Source organism: Lissotriton helveticus, chromosome 8 (assembly GCF_964261635.1).
Source record: "Lissotriton helveticus chromosome 8, aLisHel1.1, whole genome shotgun sequence".
Classification (NCBI taxonomy): Eukaryota; Metazoa; Chordata; class Amphibia; order Caudata; family Salamandridae; genus Lissotriton; species Lissotriton helveticus.
In genome coordinates, this window is record NC_136069.1 from 344,354,315 (window position 1) to 344,367,596 (window position 13,282).

General features: G+C 59.7%; 1 protein-coding gene across 2 annotated transcripts in view; it reads left to right on the forward strand.

The window, feature by feature from the left end:
* The window catches only part of PAN3 (poly(A) specific ribonuclease subunit PAN3), a 1,108,727-nt gene that overhangs the window by 1,014,998 nt on the left and 80,447 nt on the right, over nt 1–13,282 (forward strand). The window lies entirely within an intron of this gene.

Here is a 13,282-nt window from a genome sequence, read left to right on the forward strand (position 1 = left end):
TATGCTACTTGACGGCACTCCACTGTACTCTGCCATGCACCACATCACAGTACGCCACTCCACTGTCAACGACTCTACTCCACTGTATGTCCGTCCACTCTACACCACTTTATTTCAATGTACAACATTCCAGTCTGATAGTCTACTGTACTATATGACATGCCTCTTCACTCCAGTCTGGAATACTCTGCTCCACTGTATGCCCCTCCACTCTGTGTTACTCTACGACAGTCTACCATCCTCCACTCTACGACCCTCCGCTCTATGACCCTCCACTATGTGACCCTCTCCTTTGCTGAAAGCCAGTGGGTTTGCTGGATGAGGAGGATGCTCTATTGTGCTTAATGTGAGCTGATCTAGTATCTGTTCTGCTTGACATTCCATTTCCCATGTGCCCCTGCCTATTCGTGTAAGAGAGCTTGGTGGGTTGGCCTAGGCACTTAATTTTATCTGTATTTAGCTAAGACTCCCTCTACTGGGACAACCCCCTCTGTTTCTGTCAGGTGATGGCCAAGGCCTCCTGGTCTGGAGTTAGTTAAAATTATTTTCTGGGGACTAGGACAGACCGGTGCCAGGAGACTGGGTAAGCCCTCTTTACATGGACAGATCTCAGCCTGATTACGCAGTGAACATGCAGGAAATATGCGCACCCAGGATACAAAAGTAGCATACTCTCTAATTGGATTAGCCTATCACTAATGGAATAAAATTCCGGCCTCATCAGCCAGTTGTTTGTTTGAGGATGTGTTCTTTTATGACAAAGCAGCCACAAGGGGCTGCCAAGACCCAGGAGTGGAGTCCAGGGGTTGGATTGCCATTCTCCTTTCAGACTCTGAAATAGGGCTTGAACTTCAAAGGGTGTCTCTGTGATGGATTACCGGTGGAAGAAATTTGCCAGTCTGACAGAAGGAGCTGGACCGCAGCAGGAAGAAGCTGGTGCGGCTGGGCACTCTACACAGCATTCTACAACACTCCACTTAACAACACCATACAACACTCTCCTCCTCTGCTGTGTACGGGACTGCACTCAAGAACACTCAGTGACAGTGTAGTCCACTGTATGCCACTCTTTGACCCCCTCCACTCTTCCACCCCCCTCCACTCTTCCACCCCCTCCACTCTTCCACCCCCTCCACTCTTCCACCCCCTCCACTCTTCCACCCCCTCCACTCTTCCACCCCCTCCACTCTTCCACCCCCTCCACTCTTCCACCCCCTCCACGCTTCCACCCCCTCCACGCTTCCACCCCCTCCACGCTTCCACCCCCTCCACGCTTCCACCCCCTCCACGCTTCCACCCCCTCCACGCTTCCACCCCTCCACGCTTCCACCCCCTCCACGCTTCACCCCCTCCACGCTTCCACCCCTCCACTCTTTCACCCCTCCATTCTTTCACCCCTCCACTCTTTCACCCCTCCACTCTTTCACCCCCTCCACTCTTTCACCCCCTCCACTCTTCACCCCCTCCACTCTTCAACCCCTCCACTCTTCAACCCCCTCCACTCTTCAACCCCCTCCACTCTTCAACCCCCTCCACTCTTCAACCCCCTCCACTCTTCAACCCCCTCCACTCTTCCACCCCCTCCACTCTTCCACCCCCTCCACTCTTCCACCCCCTCCACTCTTCCACCCCCTCCACTCTTCCACCCCCTCCACTCTTTCACCCCATCCACTCTTCCACCCACTCCACTCTTCCACCCCCTCCACTCCCTCCACTCTTCCACCCCCTCTACTCTTCCACCCCCTCCACTCTTCCACCCCCTCCACGCTTCCACCCCCTCCACGCTTCCACCCCCTCCACGCTTCCACCCCCTCCACGCTTCCACCCCTCCACGCTTCCACCCCCTCCACGCTTCCACCCCCTCCACGCTTCCACCCCCTCCACTCTTCCACCCCTCCACTCTTTCACCCCTCCACTTTTTCACCCCCTCCACTCTTCAACCCCCTCCACTCTTCAACCCCCTCCACTCTTCAACCCCCTCCACTCTTCAACCCCCTCCACTCTTCAACCCCCTCCACTCTTCAACCCTCCTCCACTCTTCAACCCCCCTCCACTCTTCAACCCCCCTCTACTCTTCAACCCCACTCCACTCTTCAACCCCCTCCACTCTTCGACCCCCCTCCACTCTTCGACCCCCTCCACTCTTTGACCCCCTCCACTCTTTGACCCCCCTCCACTCTTTGACCCCCCTCCACTCTTTGACCCCCCTCCACTCTTTGACCCCCCTCCACTCTTTGACCCCCCTCCACTCTTTGACCCCCCTCCACTCTTTGACCCCCCTCCACTCTTTGACCCCCCTCCACTCTTTGACCCCCTCCACGCTTTGACCCCCTCCACGCTTTGACCCCCTCCACGCTTTGACTACCATCCTCCACGCTTTGACTACCATCCTCCACTCTACGACCCTCCGCTCTATGACCCTCCACTATGTGACCCTCTCCTTTGCTGAAAGCCAGTGGGTTTGCTGGATGAGGAGGATGCTCTATTGTGCTTAATGTGAGCTGATCTAGTATCTGTTCTGCTTGACATTCCATTTCCCATGTGCCCCTGCCTATTCGTGTAAGAGAGCTTGGTGGGTTGGCCTAGGCACTTAATTTTATCTGTATTTAGCTAAGACTCCCTCTACTGGGACAACCCCCTCTGTTTCTGTCAGGTGATGGCCAAGGCCTCCTGGTCTGGAGTTAGTTAAAATTATTTTCTGGGGACTAGGACAGACCGGTGCCAGGAGACTGGGTAAGCCCTCTTTACATGGACAGATCTCAGCCTGATTACGCAGTGAACATGCAGGAAATATGCGCACCCAGGATACAAAAGTAGCATACTCTCTAATTGGATTAGCCTATCACTAATGGAATAAAATTCCGGCCTCATCAGCCAGTTGTTTGTTTGAGGATGTGTTCTTTTATGACAAAGAAGCCACAAGGGGCTGCCAAGACCCAGGAGTGGAGTCCAGGGGTTGGATTGCCATTCTCCTTTCAGACTCTGAAATAGGGTTTGAACTTCAAAGGGTGTCTCTGTGATGGATTACCGGTGGAAGAAATTTGCCAGTCTGACAGAAGGAGCTGGACCGCAGCAGGAAGAAGCTGGTGCGGCTGGGCACTCTACACAGCATTCTACAACACTCCACTTAACAACACCATACAACACTCTCCTCCTCTGCTGTGTACGGGACTGCACTCAAGAACACTCAGTGACAGTGTAGTCCACTGTATGCCACTCTTTGACCCCCTCCACTCTTCCACCCCCCTCCACTCTTCCACCCCCTCCACTCTTCCACCCCCTCCACTCTTCCACCCCCTCCACTCTTCCACCCCCTCCACTCTTCCACCCCCTCCACTCTTCCACCCCCTCCACTCTTCCACCCCCTCCACTCTTCCACCCCCTCCACTCTTCCACCCCCTCCACTCTTCCACCCCCTCCACGCTTCCACCCCCTCCACGCTTCCACCCCCTCCACGCTTCCACCCCCTCCACGCTTCCACCCCCTCCACGCTTCCACCCCCTCCACGCTTCCACCCCCTCCACTCTTCCACCCCCTGCACTCTTCCACCCCCTGCACTCTTCCACCCCCTGCACTCTTCCACCCCTCCACTCTTTCACCCCTCCACTCTTTCACCCCTCCACTCTTTCACCCCCTCCACTCTTCACCCCCTCCACTCTTCACCCCCTCCACTCTTCAACCCCTCCACTCTTCAACCCCCTCCACTCTTCAACCCCCTCCACTCTTCAACCCCCTCCACTCTTCAACCCCCTCCACTCTTCCACCCCCTCCACTCTTCCACCCCCTCCACTCTTCCACCCCCTCCACTCTTCCACCCCCTCCACTCTTCCACCCCCTCCACTCTTTCACCCCATCCACTCTTCCACCCCCTCCACTCTTCCACCCCCTCCACTCCCTCCACTCCCTCCACTCCCTCCACTCTTCCACCCCCTCTACTCTTCCACCCCCTCCACTCTTCCACCCCCTCCACGCTTCCACCCCCTCCACGCTTCCACCCCCTCCACGCTTCCACCCCCTCCACGCTTCCACCCCCTCCACGCTTCCACCCCCTCCACGCTTCCACCCCCTCCACTCTTCCACCCCTCCACTCTTTCACCCCTCCACTTTTTCACCCCCTCCACTCTTCAACCCCCTCCACTCTTCAACCCCCTCCACTCTTCCACCCCCTCCACTCTTCCACCCCCTCCACTCTTCCACCCCCTCCACTCTTCCACCCCCTCCACTCTTCCACCCCCTCCACTCTTTCACCCCATCCACTCTTCCACCCACTCCACTCTTCCACCCCCTCCACTCCCTCCACTCTTCCACCCCCTCTACTCTTCCACCCCCTCCACTCTTCCACCCCCTCCACGCTTCCACCCCCTCCACGCTTCCACCCCCTCCACGCTTCCACCCCCTCCACGCTTCCACCCCTCCACGCTTCCACCCCCTCCACGCTTCCACCCCCTCCACGCTTCCACCCCCTCCACTCTTCCACCCCTCCACTCTTTCACCCCTCCACTTTTTCACCCCTCCACTTTTTCACCCCCTCCACTCTTCAACCCCCTCCACTCTTCAACCCCCTCCACTCTTCAACCCCCTCCACTCTTCAACCCCCTCCACTCTTCAACCCTCCTCCACTCTTCAACCCCCCTCCACTCTTCAACCCCCCTCTACTCTTCAACCCCACTCCACTCTTCAACCCCCTCCACTCTTCGACCCCCCTCCACTCTTCGACCCCCTCCACTCTTTGACCCCCTCCACTCTTTGACCCCCTCCACTCTTTGACCCCCCTCCACTCTTTGACCCCCCTCCACTCTTTGACCCCCCTCCACTCTTTGACCCCCCTCCACTCTTTGACCCCCCTCCACTCTTTGACCCCCCTCCACTCTTTGACCCCCCTCCACTCTTTGACCCCCCTCCACTCTTTGACCCCCTCCACGCTTTGACCCCCTCCACGCTTTGACCCCCTCCACGCTTTGACTACCATCCTCCACGCTTTGACTACCATCCTCCACTCTACGACCCTCCGCTCTATGACCCTCCACTATGTGACCCTCTCCTTTGCTGAAAGCCAGTGGGTTTGCTGGATGAGGAGGATGCTCTATTGTGCTTAATGTGAGCTGATCTAGTATCTGTTCTGCTTGACATTCCATTTCCCATGTGCCCCTGCCTATTCGTGTAAGAGAGCTTGGTGGGTTGGCCTAGGCACTTAATTTTATCTGTATTTAGCTAAGACTCCCTCTACTGGGACAACCCCCTCTGTTTCTGTCAGGTGATGGCCAAGGCCTCCTGGTCTGGAGTTAGTTAAAATTATTTTCTGGGGACTAGGACAGACCGGTGCCAGGAGACTGGGTAAGCCCTCTTTACATGGACAGATCTCAGCCTGATTACGCAGTGAACATGCAGGAAATATGCGCACCCAGGATACAAAAGTAGCATACTCTCTAATTGGATTAGCCTATCACTAATGGAATAAAATTCCGGCCTCATCAGCCAGTTGTTTGTTTGAGGATGTGTTCTTTTATGACAAAGAAGCCACAAGGGGCTGCCAAGACCCAGGAGTGGAGTCCAGGGGTTGGATTGCCATTCTCCTTTCAGACTCTGAAATAGGGTTTGAACTTCAAAGGGTGTCTCTGTGATGGATTACCGGTGGAAGAAATTTGCCAGTCTGACAGAAGGAGCTGGACCGCAGCAGGAAGAAGCTGGTGCGGCTGGGCACTCTACACAGCATTCTACAACACTCCACTTAACAACACCATACAACACTCTCCTCCTCTGCTGTGTACGGGACTGCACTCAAGAACACTCAGTGACAGTGTAGTCCACTGTATGCCACTCTTTGACCCCCTCCACTCTTCCACCCCCCTCCACTCTTCCACCCCCTCCACTCTTCCACCCCCTCCACTCTTCCACCCCCTCCACTCTTCCACCCCCTCCACTCTTCCACCCCCTCCACTCTTCCACCCCCTCCACTCTTCCACCCCCTCCACTCTTCCACCCCCTCCACTCTTCCACCCCCTCCACTCTTCCACCCCCTCCACGCTTCCACCCCCTCCACGCTTCCACCCCCTCCACGCTTCCACCCCCTCCACGCTTCCACCCCCTCCACGCTTCCACCCCCTCCACGCTTCCACCCCCTCCACTCTTCCACCCCCTGCACTCTTCCACCCCCTGCACTCTTCCACCCCCTGCACTCTTCCACCCCTCCACTCTTTCACCCCTCCACTCTTTCACCCCTCCACTCTTTCACCCCCTCCACTCTTCACCCCCTCCACTCTTCACCCCCTCCACTCTTCAACCCCTCCACTCTTCAACCCCCTCCACTCTTCAACCCCCTCCACTCTTCAACCCCCTCCACTCTTCAACCCCCTCCACTCTTCCACCCCCTCCACTCTTCCACCCCCTCCACTCTTCCACCCCCTCCACTCTTCCACCCCCTCCACTCTTCCACCCCCTCCACTCTTTCACCCCATCCACTCTTCCACCCCCTCCACTCTTCCACCCCCTCCACTCCCTCCACTCCCTCCACTCCCTCCACTCTTCCACCCCCTCTACTCTTCCACCCCCTCCACTCTTCCACCCCCTCCACGCTTCCACCCCCTCCACGCTTCCACCCCCTCCACGCTTCCACCCCCTCCACGCTTCCACCCCCTCCACGCTTCCACCCCCTCCACGCTTCCACCCCCTCCACTCTTCCACCCCTCCACTCTTTCACCCCTCCACTTTTTCACCCCCTCCACTCTTCAACCCCCTCCACTCTTCAACCCCCTCCACTCTTCAACCCCCTCCACTCTTCAACCCCCTCCACTCTTCAACCCTCCTCCACTCTTCAACCCCCCTCCACTCTTCAACCCCCCTCCACTCTTTGACCCCCTCCACTCTTTGACCCCCTCCACTCTTTGACCCCCTCCACTCTTTGACCCCCCTCCACTCTTTGACCCCCCTCCACTCTTTGACCACCCTCCACTCTTTGACCCCCCTCCACTCTTTGACCCCCCTCCACTCTTTGACCCCCTCCACTCTTTGACCCCCTCCACGCTTTGACCCCTCCACGCTTTGACCCCTCCACGCTTTGACCCCCTCCACGCTTTGACCCCCTCCACGCTTTGACCCCCTCCACGCTTTGACCCCCTCCACGCTTTGACCCCCTCCACGCTTTGACCCCCTACACGCTTTGACCCCCTCCACGCTTTGACTCCCTCCACGCTCTGACCCCCTCCACGCTTTGACCCCCTCCACGCTTTGACCCCCTCCACGCTTTGACCCCCTCCACGCTTTGACCCCCTCCACGCTTTGACCCCCTCCACGCTTTGACCCCCTCCACGCTTTGACCCCCCTCCTCGCTTGGACCCCCCTCCTCGCTTGGACCCCCCTCCTCGCTTGGACCCCCCTCCTCGCTTGGACCCCCCTCCTCGCTTGGACCCCCTCCACGCTTTGACCCCCCTCCACGCTTTGACCCCCCTCCACGCTTTGACCCCCCTCCACGCTTTGACCCCCCTCCACGCTTTGACCCCCCTCCACGCTTTGACCCCCCTCCACGCTTTGACCCCCCTCCACGCTTTGACCCCCCTCCACGCTTTGACCCCCCTCCACGCTTTGACCCCCCTCCACGCTTTGACCCCCCTCCACGCTTTGACCCCCCTCCACGCTTTGACCCCCCTCCACGCTTTGACCCCCCTCCACGCTTTGACCCCCCTCCACGCTTTGACCCCCCTCCACGCTTTGACCCCCCTCCACGCTTTGACCCCCCTCCACGCTTTGACCCCCTCCACGCTTTGACCCCCCTCCACGCTTTGACCCCCCTCCACGCTTTGACCCCCCTCCACGCTTTGACCCCCCTCCACGCTTTGACCCCCCTCCACGCTTTGACCCCCCTCCACGCTTTGACCCCCCTCCACTCTTCGACCCCCCTCCACTCTTCGACCCCCCTCCACTCTTCGACCCCCCTCCACTCTTCGACCCCCCTCCACTCTTCGACCCCCCTCCACTCTTCGACCCCCCTCCACTCTTCGACCCCCCTCCACTCTTCGACCCCCCTCCACTCTTCGACCCCCCTCCACTCTTCGACCCCCCTCCACTCTTCGACCCCCCTCCACTCTTCGACCCCCCTCCACTCTTCGACCCCCCTCCACTCTTCGACCCCCCTCCACTCTTCGACCCCCCTCCACTCTTCGACCCCCCTCCACTCTTCGACCCCCCTCACTCTTCGACCCCCCTCACTCTTCGACCCCCCTTCACTCTTCGACCCCCTCCACTCTTCGACCCCCTCCACTCTTCGACCCCCTCCACTCTTCGACCCCCTCCACTCTTCGACCCCCTCCACTCTTCGACCCCCTCCACTCTTCGACCCCCTCCACTCTTCGACCCCCTCCACGCTTCGACCCCCTCCACGCTTCGACCCCCTCCACTCTTCGACCCCCTCCACGCTTCGACCCCCCTCCACGCTTCGACCCCCCTCCACGCTTCGACCCCCCTCCACGCTTCGACCCCCCTCCACGCTTCGACCCCCCTCCACGCTTCGACCCCCCTCCACGCTTCGACCCCCCTCCACGCTTCGACCCCCCTCCACGCTTCGACCCCCCTCCACGCTTCGACCCCCCTCCACGCTTCGACCCCCCTCCACGCTTCGACCCCCCTCCACGCTTCGACCCCCCTCCACGCTTCGACCCCCCTCCACGCTTCGACCCCCCTCCACGCTTCGACCCCCCTCCACGCTTCGACCCCCCTCCACGCTTCGACCCCCCTCCACGCTTCGACCCCCCTCCACGCTTCGACCCCCCTCCACGCTTCGACCCCCCTCCACGCTTCGACCCCCCTCCACGCTTCGACCCCCCTCCACGCTTCGACCCCCCTCCACGCTTCGACCCCCCTCCACGCTTCGACCCCCCTCCACGCTTCGACCCCCCTCCACGCTTCGACCCCCCTCCACGCTTCGACCCCCCTCCACGCTTCGACCCCCCTCCACGCTTCGACCCCCCTCCACGCTTCGACCCCCCTCCACGCTTCGACCCCCCTCCACGCTTCGACCCCCCTCCACGCTTCGACCCCCCTCCACGCTTCGACCCCCCTCCACGCTTCGACCCCCCTCCACGCTTCGACCCCCCTCCACGCTTCGACCCCCCTCCACGCTTCGACCCCCCTCCACGCTTCGACCCCCCTCCACGCTTCGACCCCCCTCCACGCTTCGACCCCCCTCCACGCTTCGACCCCCCTCCACGCTTCGACCCCCCTCCACGCTTCGACCCCCCTCCACGCTTCGACCCCCCTCCACGCTTCGACCCCCCTCCACGCTTCGACCCCCCTCCACGCTTCGACCCCCCTCCACGCTTCGACCCCCCTCCACGCTTCGACCCCCCTCCACGCTTCGACCCCCCTCCACGCTTCGACCCCCCTCCACGCTTCGACCCCCCTCCACGCTTCGACCCCCCTCCACGCTTCGACCCCCCTCCACGCTTCGACCCCCCTCCACGCTTCGACCCCCCTCCACGCTTCGACCCCCCTCCACGCTTCGACCCCCCTCCACGCTTCGACCCCCCTCCACGCTTCGACCCCCCTCCACGCTTCGACCCCCCTCCACGCTTCGACCCCCCTCCACGCTTCGACCCCCCTCCACGCTTCGACCCCCCTCCACGCTTCGACCCCCCTCCACGCTTCGACCCCCCTCCACGCTTCGACCCCCCTCCACGCTTCGACCCCCCTCCACGCTTCGACCCCCCTCCACGCTTCGACCCCCCTCCACGCTTCGACCCCCCTCCACGCTTCGACCCCCCTCCACGCTTCGACCCCCCTCCACGCTTCGACCCCCCTCCACGCTTCGACCCCCCTCCACGCTTCGACCCCCCTCCACGCTTCGACCCCCCTCCACGCTTCGACCCCCCTCCACGCTTCGACCCCCCTCCACGCTTCGACCCCCCTCCACGCTTCGACCCCCCTCCACGCTTCGACCCCCCTCCACGCTTCGACCCCCCTCCACGCTTCGACCCCCCTCCACGCTTCGACCCCCCTCCACGCTTCGACCCCCCTCCACGCTTCGACCCCCCTCCACGCTTCGACCCCCCTCCACGCTTCGACCCCCCTCCACGCTTCGACCCCCCTCCACGCTTCGACCCCCCTCCACGCTTCGACCCCCCTCCACGCTTCGACCCCCCTCCACGCTTCGACCCCCCTCCACGCTTCGACCCCCCTCCACGCTTCGACCCCCCTCCACGCTTCGACCCCCCTCCACGCTTCGACCCCCCTCCACGCTTCGACCCCCCTCCACGCTTCGACCCCCCTCCACGCTTCGACCCCCCTCCACGCTTCGACCCCCCTCCACGCTTCGACCCCCCTCCACGCTTCGACCCCCCTCCACGCTTCGACCCCCCTCCACGCTTCGACCCCCCTCCACGCTTCGACCCCCCTCCACGCTTCGACCCCCCTCCACGCTTCGACCCCCCTCCACGCTTCGACCCCCCTCCACGCTTCGACCCCCCTCCACGCTTCGACCCCCCTCCACGCTTCGACCCCCCTCCACGCTTCGACCCCCCTCCACGCTTCGACCCCCCTCCACGCTTCGACCCCCCTCCACGCTTCGACCCCCCTCCACGCTTCGACCCCCCTCCACGCTTCGACCCCCCTCCACGCTTCGACCCCCCTCCACGCTTCGACCCCCCTCCACGCTTCGACCCCCCTCCACGCTTCGACCCCCCTCCACGCTTCGACCCCCCTCCACGCTTCGACCCCCCTCCACGCTTCGACCCCCCTCCACGCTTCGACCCCCCTCCACGCTTCGACCCCCCTCCACGCTTCGACCCCCCTCCACGCTTCGACCCCCCTCCACGCTTCGACCCCCCTCCACGCTTCGACCCCCCTCCACGCTTCGACCCCCCTCCACGCTTCGACCCCCCTCCACGCTTCGACCCCCCTCCACGCTTCGACCCCCCTCCACGCTTCGACCCCCCTCCACGCTTCGACCCCCCTCCACGCTTCGACCCCCCTCCACGCTTCGACCCCCCTCCACGCTTCGACCCCCCTCCACGCTTCGACCCCCCTCCACGCTTCGACCCCCCTCCACGCTTCGACCCCCCTCCACGCTTCGACCCCCCTCCACGCTTCGACCCCCCTCCACGCTTCGACCCCCCTCCACGCTTCGACCCCCCTCCACGCTTCGACCCCCCCTCCACGCTTCGACCCCCCCTCCACGCTTCGACCCCCCCTTCCACGCTTCGACCCCCCCTTCCACGCTTCGACCCCCCCTTCCACGCTTCGACCCCCCCTCCCTTCTTTGACTCCCCTCCACTCAACCCCCCCCCCCTTCACTGAAAGACAGTGCGTTTGCTGAGTGAGGATGGTGAACCATTGTTTTTAATATGAGCCAAGATAGTATCTGGTTTGCTGGACATTCCAGCTGCATTGTGAGCCTCCCTATTCTTAGTAGAAGCTTGGTGGGTTGGGATAGACACTGACTCTTATCTGTATTTAGCTAAGACTCCTTCTGCTGGGACATTTACCCCCCCTCAGACAGGTGCCACGAGGCTGGGCGGGCCCTCCTCACATGAACTGATCACAGACTGATAACACAGTGAACATGTAGGGAATATGCACCAGAATTGGAGGATCACCCAGGATACAAATGTAGCAGACTCTCTGGTTTTTTTTGGATTAGCCTGACACTCATCGAGTCATAAAAGTCTGGCCTCATGGGCCAGTTGTTTGTTCAAGGCTGTTCTTTTCTGAAAAGGTACCGACAAGTGGTCGCCAAGGAAGCTGAGATCCAGGAGTGGAGTCTGGGTGTTGGATTGCCGTTCCCCCTTTGAGACCCGGGTATAGGGTTTGAACTTGAAAAGGTGTCTTTGTAACTGATAACTGGTGAAAGGAATATGCCAGTCTGACGGAAGGAGCTGGGCGGCAGCTGGAAAGAACTTGGCGGCAGCTGTTCGGCTGGGCACTGCAGCAGACACAGACCTGTCTGAGGCTTGTGGAGGCTTCCGTACTTGTAACACAAGGAGACTTCAGACAGCTGCTCAAGATAAAAAAAAACTTGCTGCACATCGATGCAGAAGGGGGCAGTTCCATGTTGTCATTGAAGGTGAGACTGCTTTGCCCCTGACCCCCTCCATTGGGCTCTGGGAGCCGTCAGGTGCTTCCAGTTACCATCTTTAGTTAGAGGAAGAGTACCCTGTTGGCAAACTTACCGTTTGGACCTTTGGTCCCTGACCCAGGACTTACATAGTCTCCAGCTTTGTCATTGCTTGTCCTGAACTAGTAGCAAGTAGCAAAGTTCCTTGCTGTTGGATAATCTAGACTGAGACCAGTGGTACAGGCCCCCACCTCTGAGGATAGCAGACTGCACTGTAATCCTGGCCAGCCACTACCCTCCTACAGATAGTCAGTGACTATTGGACCAGTGGGACTCCAGTAACTGCTTAGACACCAGAAAATCCTTTCCAGACCTGTGGCACCCCCAGAAATGTATCCTTGCTAAGGGAGGGTGGGCACTTCTGTTGCTTTGGGTGGTGGGGCAGTGGGTGGGCCAGGACATTTGACTTCATATCAACTGCTGAAACTCAAAAACTTAATACAAGTATTGGTACTATTGCTCTGGCTTTGAAGAGTAACCCTGTACTACACGATCTGTTTAATGCAATGTGAACTATGTGTTTTTGGTGCTTAGTGTCTAGGCATTCTATTACTTTTGGGGTCATTGCTCTGGCCCAGTGTTATAAAGACTTCTGGTTTTCACTGATAATTTTGGTTTTATGTTCAGTGTATTTTTCTTGTATGTGGATTAAAGTATACTTTTCTTTTTTAAAGTAAAGCATTGACTGGACATTGATCCTTTTAGCAGGTATTACAATGTAACCTGTATTCTGAATGTCTAACCCACCTCACCTCCTTGAGTAAGCCCTGGACTGCTCTGTCACGCTACACTAAGAGTTAAGTGCTGTAGAAGAGTATTTGGTTATCTAATTTGGGGTCCAGTAGTACTGCGGCCCCCGGACACCAGTGGTGAACCACTCCAATTGATGCAACTGGAGTCCAGTAACCTCTGCCTGCCCTGGTTGCCCAGGAAACCAGTTGTCACAACCACCTCTCTAAAAATAAAAAAGTAACCTGTCTTTTTTAAGTTTTACACAGCCCTGAACTGAAATCATGATATGAGGCATTTCAGCCAGATTTGTAATTTATTTGCTGAGACCAGGTGGAGTAGTCAGTTCATGAAAATGGTACCCTGAAACGTCAGTGAAAGCTAAAGACTGATTTAATTGCATATGATGAAGTTATTACACAATGACCTGTCCAAATTTACTCTTCTGTTCTG